The 10,004-nt window shown below is 44.8% G+C and overlaps 1 pseudogene; it reads right to left on the bottom strand.

Moving 5' to 3' along the window:
- LOC109238026 lies at positions 450 to 8,095 on the bottom strand (annotated as a pseudogene).

Genomic DNA, 10,004 nt, shown 5'->3' on the forward strand with positions numbered 1-10,004 from the left:
GAGGTTAGTTCGCATCCCTGATGGCCTTGTTCGACCCGTTCAGCTTTGATACGGTGATACGGTAAGTATCATTGGGGGGTAGCGTTGCTGAACGAAAACAAAAGACATGCATGAATTTGAAAAAATATGTCGTAAGTATATATTTAAGAAATAACTTTTAGATGAACCGACGACTGTGACGTGGATCAAGACATTGCAACCTCTCTTGCTACGGGATTTTGAGGGTCCTCCTCAAAATTCTGCCCCAGTTTAATGGGTTGATGCTTCTGGCGGCCGCTTACGATGATCGGCTGAAATTACTTCGGAATTTTGAGGGTCCTCCTCAAAATTCTGCGCCAGTTTCCAATTTCGGGGAAAATGAAAATTTTTATTGAATTGTGACCGAACCCATAGGGCTGCCTACGTATCCCCTCTTAAACGGAAATCAGGTCAGACGTAGTTCAATTACATCATATAGGAAAACATAGAGATAACACGTAGTAACGCTTGACTGCATCTGAGTTAATTGGCTTTGGCCAGATCTCTCCGTCCATTTCTGCGAGTATAAGGGCTCCTCCTGTCAGAACCTGGTGAACCATACATGGACCTTGCCAGTTGGGAGAGAATTTCCCCTTGGCTTCATCTTGATGCGGGAAGATTTTCTTTAATACCAGCTGCCCTGGTGTGAACTGTCTCGGCTTGACTCTTTTGTTGAAGGCTCTGGACATCCAGTTCTGATAAAGCTGACCGTGGCAAACTGCATTCATTCTTTTTCCATCTATGAGAGCTAACTGCTCGTAACGACTCTTTACCCATTCTGCATCGTCGAGCTCAACTTCCTGTATGATTCTTAAGGAAGGAATTTCTACTTCGGCTGGAATGACGGCTTCTGTACCATAAACCAGCATATAGGGGGTTGCCCCAGTTGATGTGCGGACTGTGGTGCGATACCCCAATAAAGCAAATGATAGCTTCTCATGCCACTGCTTATGCTTCTCCACCATTTTCCTCAGTATCTTCTTAATGTTCTTGTTGGCGGCTTCTACAGCTCCGTTCATTTGAGGCCTGTAGGCTGTAGAATTCTTGTGTTTGATCTTGAAGGTTTCACACATAGCTTTCATCAAGTCACTGTTGAGGTTGGATCCATTGTCAGTGATGATTGATTCTGGAATCCCGAACCAACAAACGAGGCGGTCGCGGACAAAGTCTACCACGACCTTCTTAGTTACTGCTCTGTAAGATGCTGCTTCGACCCATTTGGTGAAATAGTCAATTGCCACTAGGATGAATCAGTGCCCGTTGGAGGTGGCAGGCTCGATTGGTCCAATGACATCCATTCCCCAGGCGGCGAAAGGCCATGGTGAGCTTGTTGCGTTAAGCTTATTGGGAGGCACCTTTATCATGTCTGCATATGTCTGACAGCGGTGGCATCTCCAGACATACTGGATGCAGTCTGTCTCCATAGTCATCCAAAAGTAACCAGCCCGGAGTATCTTCTTGGCTAAAATAAAGCCGTTCATATGCGGACCACAGGTCCCAGCATGGATTTCTTCTAGCAGCTTGGATGCTTCCTTTGCGTCGACACACCTGAGTAGTCCCAAATCAGGAGTCCTCCTATACAGGATTCCTCCACTGTGAAAGAAATTGTTGGATAACCTCCAAAGTGTGCGCTTCTGAATAGGATTTGCAAGTTCTCTCCCTTTGCCAAATATTCCTTGATATCATGAAACCAAGGTTTTCCATCTGCTTCTTCCTCAACATGGGCACAATAAGTTGGCTGATCATGGATCTTTACCGGAATGGGATCAATGAAGTTTTTGTCTGGATGTTGTATCATGGATGAAGGGGTGGCCAGTGCATCGGCATATTCATCCTGGATTCTGGGAACATGTTGAAATTCCGTCTTTGTAAACCTCTTCTTCTGTTCTTGCACGTGATGCAGATACGGGAGTATCTTAGAGTTCTTGGTTGCCCATTCCTCTCGGACCTAATGTATGAGTAAGTCTGAATCCCCAAATACTAACAATTCCTGAACGTTCATGTCAATGGCCATTTTGAGCCCTAGGATGCAGGCTTCATACTCGGCCATATTGTTGGTGCAGGGGAACCTAAGCTTAGCTGACACTGGATAGTGCTGACCGGTTTCTGATACTAGGACCGCTCCTATGCCAACTCCTTTGAAATTTGCTGCTCCGTCGAAAAACATTCTCCACCCATCATAGGCTTCTGCAATGTCCTCTCCTATGAATGATACCTCTTCATCAGGAAAATACGTCTTTAGGGGTTCGTGTTCTTCACCCACGGGATTTTCGGCAAGATGATCTGCTAGTGCCTGTCCCTTGATTGCTTTCTGAGTCACGTAGACAATGTCAAATTCACTCAATAGGATTTGCCACTTGGCTAGCTTGCCAGTGGGCATAGGCTTCTGAAAGATGTACTTTAGTGGATCCATCCTTGATATAAGATATATAGTATAGGCACAGAAGTAATGCCTCAAATTCTGGGCTACCCAAGTCAGAGCACAGCAGGTGCGTTCTAACAGAGAATACCAGGCCTCGTACGGAGTGAACTTCTTGCTGAGATAGTAAATGGCCTGCTCTTTCCTCCCCGTTTCATCATGTTGCCCCAGGACGCAACCTAAGGCACCATCTAGCACGGCGATGTAGAGTAGTAGAGGTCTACCTGGCTCAGGCGGGACTAAAACCGGTGGTGTGGACAGGTATTCCTTAATTCTGTCGAAAACTTTCTGGCATTCATCAGTCCACTTGGTGGCGGCGTCCTTCTTCAACATCTTAAAGATTGGCTCACAGATAAATGTAGACTGTGCTATGAACCGGCTGATGTAGTTGAGTCTTCCTAAGAAACTCATCACGTCTTTTTTGTTCTTTGGTGGCCTTGACCTTTGATGGATCCAGTTCTATTCCCCGGCGGCTCACAATAAACCCAAGTAATTTTCCAGCGGGAACCCCAAATGCACACTTTGCGGGATTCAGCTTTAGGTTGTATCTCCGCAATCTGTTTAAGAACTTTCTCAAATCTTCCATGTGATCAGTGGCCTTCTTGGACTTGATGATAACGTCATCTACGTACACCTCGATCTCCTTGTGTATCATATCATGAAAAATGGTGGTCATGGCCCTCATGTAGGTGGCCCCTGTATTCTTTAACCCAAACTGCATCATCTTGTAGCAGTACATTCCCCACGGTGTAATGAAAGTCGTTTTCTCAGCATCTTTCTCCTCCATCCAGATTTGCTGATAACCAGCGAAACAATCCACAAATGACAGCAGCTCATGCTTGGCGCAGTTGTCGATCATGATGTGTATGTTTGGCAAGGGGAAATCGTCTTTCGGACTGGCCCGGTTGAGATCCCGGTAGTCGACACAAACTCTAACCTTTCCGTCCTTCTTTGGCACTGGCACAATGTTAGCTAACCATGTTGGGTATTCCACTACCCTGAGGACTTTGGCTTTGACTTGCTTGGTGACTTCTTCCTTGATTTTCAGACTCATATCTGGCTTGAACTTTCTAAGCTTTTGTTTTACCGGCGGACATGTCGGATCAGTTGGCAGTTTGTGTGCCACAATAGATGTACTCAGACCAGTCATGTCATCATACGACCAGGCGAATATGTCCTCATATTCTCTTAGAAATTCTATGTACTCTTCCTTTTCTGACGGTGATAAGTGAATGCTGATTCGTGTTTCTTTGACATTCTCTTCCTCTCCTAGGTTACAATCTCAGTCTCGTCTAGGTTGGACTTCGGCCTATTTTCAAAATTCTCAACTTCCTTGACAATCTCTTCCGGTATGTCATCTTCCTCTGAATCTATATCCATTTTTTGTGTTGTCTCATTGCATATCACAGTCATTGGTTCATCAAGACAAGTAATAGTAATGCTGCATAAGTAAAGTAATGAGAGAAAATAATAAGAGTACTGATTTATAAGAAAAAAAATCGAAATGCTTTGATAAATTCCATAACTATTTTGAACATTGAAGATCTTATTGCGAAATTTAAAATACGAAAGGAAAGTCAACTAGTAAAAATAAAAGATAGTGCATGATGCTTGTTCAGCCTTGCTACCTCGAGGCTCGCCGGGCTCTGGTGGTTCTGATGGTCCAGTTATTGAGGCACGCTCCTCTGCTCACAGCCTGTATGGAAGGGCCTTCCTCCCCCTCCTCCTCGAGAATGACACAACAATCCATATCCTCGTCTCCCAGGAACAAATTCCTCATCGCTGCCAGTGCTTCCTCTTCTTCTGACCCATAGATAACTTCGGCCGGTTGGAAAGTTTGTTCCAAGTGTGGTATTGGCTGCTCCAATGTATAGTAAGGACCGCGCCATGGTGGCGACCAGTTGTTGAACTCTTCCCAGGTATACTCATATCCTAGACCGAAGGTGGTGCCATGTTTCTTAAGTTTGATAGGCTTAGCGATTCCTTGGAGGTTCTTGCCAAGTCCCTTGCTAGGTTCGTATCCGCTCCAGTTCAATATGCTTTCAATTTTGTTATCCCACCATTTGTCTTTATCAACGGCGTTGACCCGCTCGATGTGGTGATAAGTCTCCCCGCCTATCTTTCTTCTGCCTCCGATTGTTGGGATGGTTTGGCGACTGTATATGGGATTACTACCGTCGCCGTGGATGATTACCTCCTGGTGATTCCACTGAAACTTCACCGCCTGATGTAGTGTTGACGCTACGGCCCCAGCAGCATGAATCCAGGGTCGTCCTAACAGCAGATTGTAAGATGTCGGCACGTCTATCACTTGAAAGTCAACATCAAACCAAGTAGGCCCCATTTGTAAACATGGGCTAATTTCCCCAATGGTGGACCTTTGGGAACCGTTGAGAGCTTTGACGTTGATGGCCCCGTCCTTGATCTCGTAGGGGTGTGCATTTGATTTATATATTCGATTTTGACCCTTATCGATAATTACTTATCGATTATCGATATGTGCATATGCTTATCGTTATCGTTTCAATAAGGTTTTGATTTTTTCGATTTCGATTTATCGATTTTTGGGGCTTATCGATTCGGTTATCGATTACACCAATAAGAAAATTTGCGGGATTCCACGGAAAGTATATCGCTATAAACACGCCTAACTAATATGGACCAAAAGAAGCTAAAATAAGACGAACACCGTTTATAACATAAAAATTGTGTCAACAAGCACATGCAACGAAACTAAAGTAAGGGATCAAATGTATGCCACCAACACTCCAATGGTATAAAAAAAATACATCATCACGGCTAATTCTGTTTTCCATTAATTTGAACTTCATTCCCTTGAGCTTTAAGTATGATCATTCCTTAAATGTGGTAGATGAAATAGTAGGGTTAGGGACTTAGGGTAAAGGAAAGGGTATTATAGAATAAGGGTAAAAAAAAATTAAAAAAAATAATTAATTTTTTCTTTTTAGTATTTCTTATTGGTTTATTGATAAACCGATAAACCGAAGAGGACAAAATCGAAATCGAAATCGATAACTCGATAAGGCAAAATTTTGAAATCGAAATCGAAATCGATAAATCGATAAACCGATAACAAATAATCGATTCGATTTATCGATAAACCGGTTCGAATGCACACCCCTATGATCTCGTGCAGTCCCTTACCTAACGTCCTGAGTGTGGTAACGGACAAATGTTGAGGCTGGATCCCCCATCAATCAAGACTCTGGTGACAAAATAATCTTCGCATTGCACGGTGATGTGCAACGCCTTGTTGTGACTCAACCCTTCTGGTGGCAGCTCATCTTCATGGAAAGTGATCTTGTGACTTTCCAATACCTGGCCTACCATGTTAGCCATCTCCCCGCCGGTGATGTTGCTCGGTATATACGCCTCACTCAGTACCCTCAATAGGCCATTTTTATGCGCATGGGAGTTCTGTAGCAAAGCAAGGATGGAAATTTGCGCCGGTGTTTTGTTCAGCTGATCAATGACCGAGTATTCCTTGGCCTGTATCTTTCTCCAGAGATCGTCGGGCCCGGTCTCGGTGATGGTTAGCCGACTAGAGGCCTACTTGCTTGACTCAACCAAATGTTCCGGGGTATAAACCCTACCGGTTCTCGTCATACCCTGTGCCGCAATGCTTCCCTGAACATAACTTTGCCTTTCTTTCTTGCCTCGGCTGTGTAGTCCCATGGTATAGCCTTTGTATGGAGTGGTGTTATGGCTGACATTGCCACTGGAATTGGCGTGGCTATCTTTACCCGGAACGGAGCCTGTACCTTAGGTGGTAAAACTGCAACTTCGAATGGTGTAGGTGCCTTTGCTAGAGACACGAATTCGACCTCAATTGGTGCTGGCGTCTTTGCGGATGATGATGCATCAAACTCAAGTGGCATGGACATATTTATCTTGGCGTCCCCAGAGGGCTGAATCCGGACTACAATCGGATTAAGGGTGACTATTGGCTTCTTTGGATCATCACCTTCTGTGATCAAACTGATCGATCCCTTGGGGTCCAATCATCCTCTATTTCAATCATGTGAACGCCTCCACCCTTGTGGTCTGGCAGAGGGTTATTGCGGACATTTGGAGCAGGTTCCTTTGCCACAATAATCTTGTTGTCAATTAGAGTCTGGATCTTATCCTTCAGAGAACGGCATTCGTCAATGGTGTGTCCTTTCATGCCCGAATGGTATGCACAGGATTTGTTTGGATTAATCCACTGAGAAGGGTTTTCAGTAACAGCAGGGATAGAGATGACGTAACCAGCAGTTTTGAGTCTTTCATATAATTGGTCGATTGGTTCAGCAATAGCCGTGTACTATTTTGGGGGTCGTCGGTCAAAGTTTGGTCGGGGTCTAGGGAAGTTTTGGCGTGGAGGAAGGGACTGGTAGTGAGATGGTTGAGTGTTGTAGGCTTGGTAAACATGTGCTGGTTGGGAGTATTTGGGTGAAGTGGGCTGATATGTGGGAGTTGATTAGTAGGTGAGNTCTTCTATGAATCGATACCTCTTCAGTCAGGAAAATACGTCTTTAGGGGTTCGTATTCTCCATCCACGGGATTTTCGGCAAGATGATTTGCTAGTACCTGTCCCTTGATTGCTTTCTGAGTCACGTAGACAATGTCGAATTCACTCAGCAGGATTTGCCACTTGGCTAGCTTGCCGGTGGGCATGGGCTTCTGTAAAATGTACTTCAAAGGATCCATCCTTGATATTAGATATGTAGTGTAGGCACAGAAATAGTGCCTCAACTTCTGGGCCACCCAAGTTAGAGCACAGTAGGTACGCTCTAACAGAGAATACCGGACCTCGTATGGAGTGAACTTCTTGCTGAGATAGTAAATGGCCTGCTTTTTCCTCCCTATTTCATCATGTTGCCCCAGGACGCAACCGAAGGCACCATCTAGCACTGCGATATAGAGTAGTAGAGGTCTACCTGGCTCAGGCGGGACTAAAATCGGTGGTGTGGACAGGTATTCCTTAATTATGTCGAAAGCTTTCTGGCATTCATCAGTCCACTTGGTGGCGGCGTTCTTCTTCAACATCTTAAAGATTGGCTCACAGATAACTATAGACTGTGCTATGAACCGGCTGATGTAGTTGAGTCTTCCTAAGAAACTCATCACGTCTTTTTTGTTCATTGATGGTGGCAATTCCTGAATGGCCTTGACCTTTGATGGATCCAGTTCTATTCCCCGGCGGCTCACAATAAACCCAAGTAATTTTCCAGTGGGAACCCTAAATGCACACTTTGCGGGATTCAGCTTTAGGTTGTATCTCCGCAATCTGTTGAAGAACTTTCTCAAATCTTCCATGTGATCAGTGGCCTTCTTGGACTTGATGATAACGTCATCTACGTACACCTCGATCTCCTTGTGTATCATATCATGAAAAATGGTGGTCATGGCCGTCATGTAGGTGGCCCCTGCATTCTTTAACCCAAACGGCATCATCTTGTAGCAGTACATTCCCCACAGCATAATGAAAGTCGTTTTCTCAGCATCTTCCTCGTCCATCCAGATCTGATGATAACCAGCGAAACAATCCACAAATGACTGTAGCTCATGCTTGGCGCAGTTGTCGATCAGGATGTGTATGTTTGGCAAGGGGAAATCATCTTTCGGACTGGACCGGTTGAGATCCCGGTAGTCGAAACAGACTCTAACCTTTCCGTCCTTCTTCGGCACTAGCACTATGTTAGCTAACCATGTTGGTAATTCTACTACCCTAAGAACTTTGGCTTTGACCTGCTTGGTGACTTCTTCCTTGATTTTCAGATTCATATCTGGCTTGAACTTTCTGAGCTTCTGTTTTACCGGCGGACATGTCGGATCAGTTGGCAGTTTATGTGCCACAATAGATATACTCAGACCAGTCATGTCATCATACGACCAGGCGAATATGTCCTCATATTCTCTTAGAAATTTTGTGTACTCTTCCTTTTCTGACAGTGATAAGTGAACGCTGATACGTGTTTCTTTGATATTCCCTTCGTCTCCCAAGTTAACAATCTCAGTCTCGTCCAGGTTGGACTTTGGTCTGTTTTAAAATTCTCAACTTCCTTGACAATCTCTTCCGGTATGTCATCTTCCTCTGAATCTATATTCATTTGTCGCGTTGTCTCATTGCATGTCACAGTCATTGGTTCATCAAGACAAGTAATAGTAATGCTGTATAAGTAAAGTAATGAGAGAAAATAATAAGAGTATTGATTTATAAGAAAAAAAATCGAAATGCTTTGATAAATTCCATAACTGTTTTGAACATTGAAGATCTTATTGCGAAATTTAAAATGCGAAAGGAAAGTCAACTAGTAAAAATAAAAGATAGCATGATGCTTGTTCAGCCTTGCTACCCCGAGGCTCGCCGGGCATCTGGTGGTTCTGATGGTCCAGTTATTGAGGCACGCTCCTCTGCTCACAGCCTGTATGGAAGGGCCTTCCTCCCCCTCCTCCCCAAGAATGACACAACAATCCATATCATCGTCTTCCAGGAACAAATTCCTCATCGCTGCCAGTGCTTCCTCTTCTTCTGACCCATAGATAACTTCGGCCAGTTGGAAAGTTCGTTCCAAGTGTGGTATTGGCTGCTCCAATGGATAGTAAGGACCGCACCATGGTGGCGACCAGTTGTTGAACTCTTCCCAGGTATACCCATATCCTAGACCAAAGGTGGTGCCATGTTTCTTATGTTTGATAGGCTTAGCGATTCCTTGGAGGTTCTTGCTAAGTCCCTTGCCAGGTTCGTATCCGCTCCAGTTCAATATGCTTTCAATTTTGTTACCCACCATTTGTCTTTATCAACGGCTTTGACCCGCTCGATGTGGTGATAAGTCTCCCCGCCTATCTTTCTTCTGCCTTCAATTGCTGGGATGGTTTGGCGACTGTATATGGGATTACTACCGTCGCCGTGGATGATTACCTCCTGGTGATTCCACTCAAACTTCACCGCCTGATGTAGTGTTGACGCTACGGCCCCAACAGCATGAATCCAGGGTCGTCCTAACAGCAGATTGTAAGATGCCAACACGTCTATCACGTGAAAGTCAACATCAAACCAAGTAGGCCCCATTTGTAAACTAGGCTATTTTGCCCATGGTGGACCTTTGGGAACCGTCGAAAGCTTTGACGTTGATGGCCCCGTCCTTGATCTCGTGCAGTCCCTTACCCAACGTCCTGAATGTTACCAACGGACAAATGTTGAGGCTGGATCCCCCATAAATCAGGACTCTGGTGACAAAATAATCTTCGCATTGCACGATGATGTGCAACGCCTTGTTGTGACTCAACCCTTCTGGTGGCAGCTCATCTTCATGGAAAGTGATCTTGTGACTTTCTAATACCTGGCCTACCATGTTAGCCATCTCCCTGCCGGTGATGTTGCTCGGTACATACACCTCACTCAGTACCCTTAATAGGGAATTTTTGTGTGCATCAGAGTTCTGTAGCAAAGCAAGGATGGAAATTTGCGCCGGTGTTTTGTTCAGCTGATCAATGATCGAGTATTCCTTGGCCTGTATCTTTCTCCAGAGATCGTCGGGCCCGATCTCGGTGATGTTTGGCT

The sequence above is a fragment of the Nicotiana attenuata genome, chromosome 1 (genome assembly GCF_001879085.1).
Source record: "Nicotiana attenuata strain UT chromosome 1, NIATTr2, whole genome shotgun sequence".
Classification (NCBI taxonomy): domain Eukaryota; kingdom Viridiplantae; phylum Streptophyta; class Magnoliopsida; order Solanales; family Solanaceae; genus Nicotiana; species Nicotiana attenuata.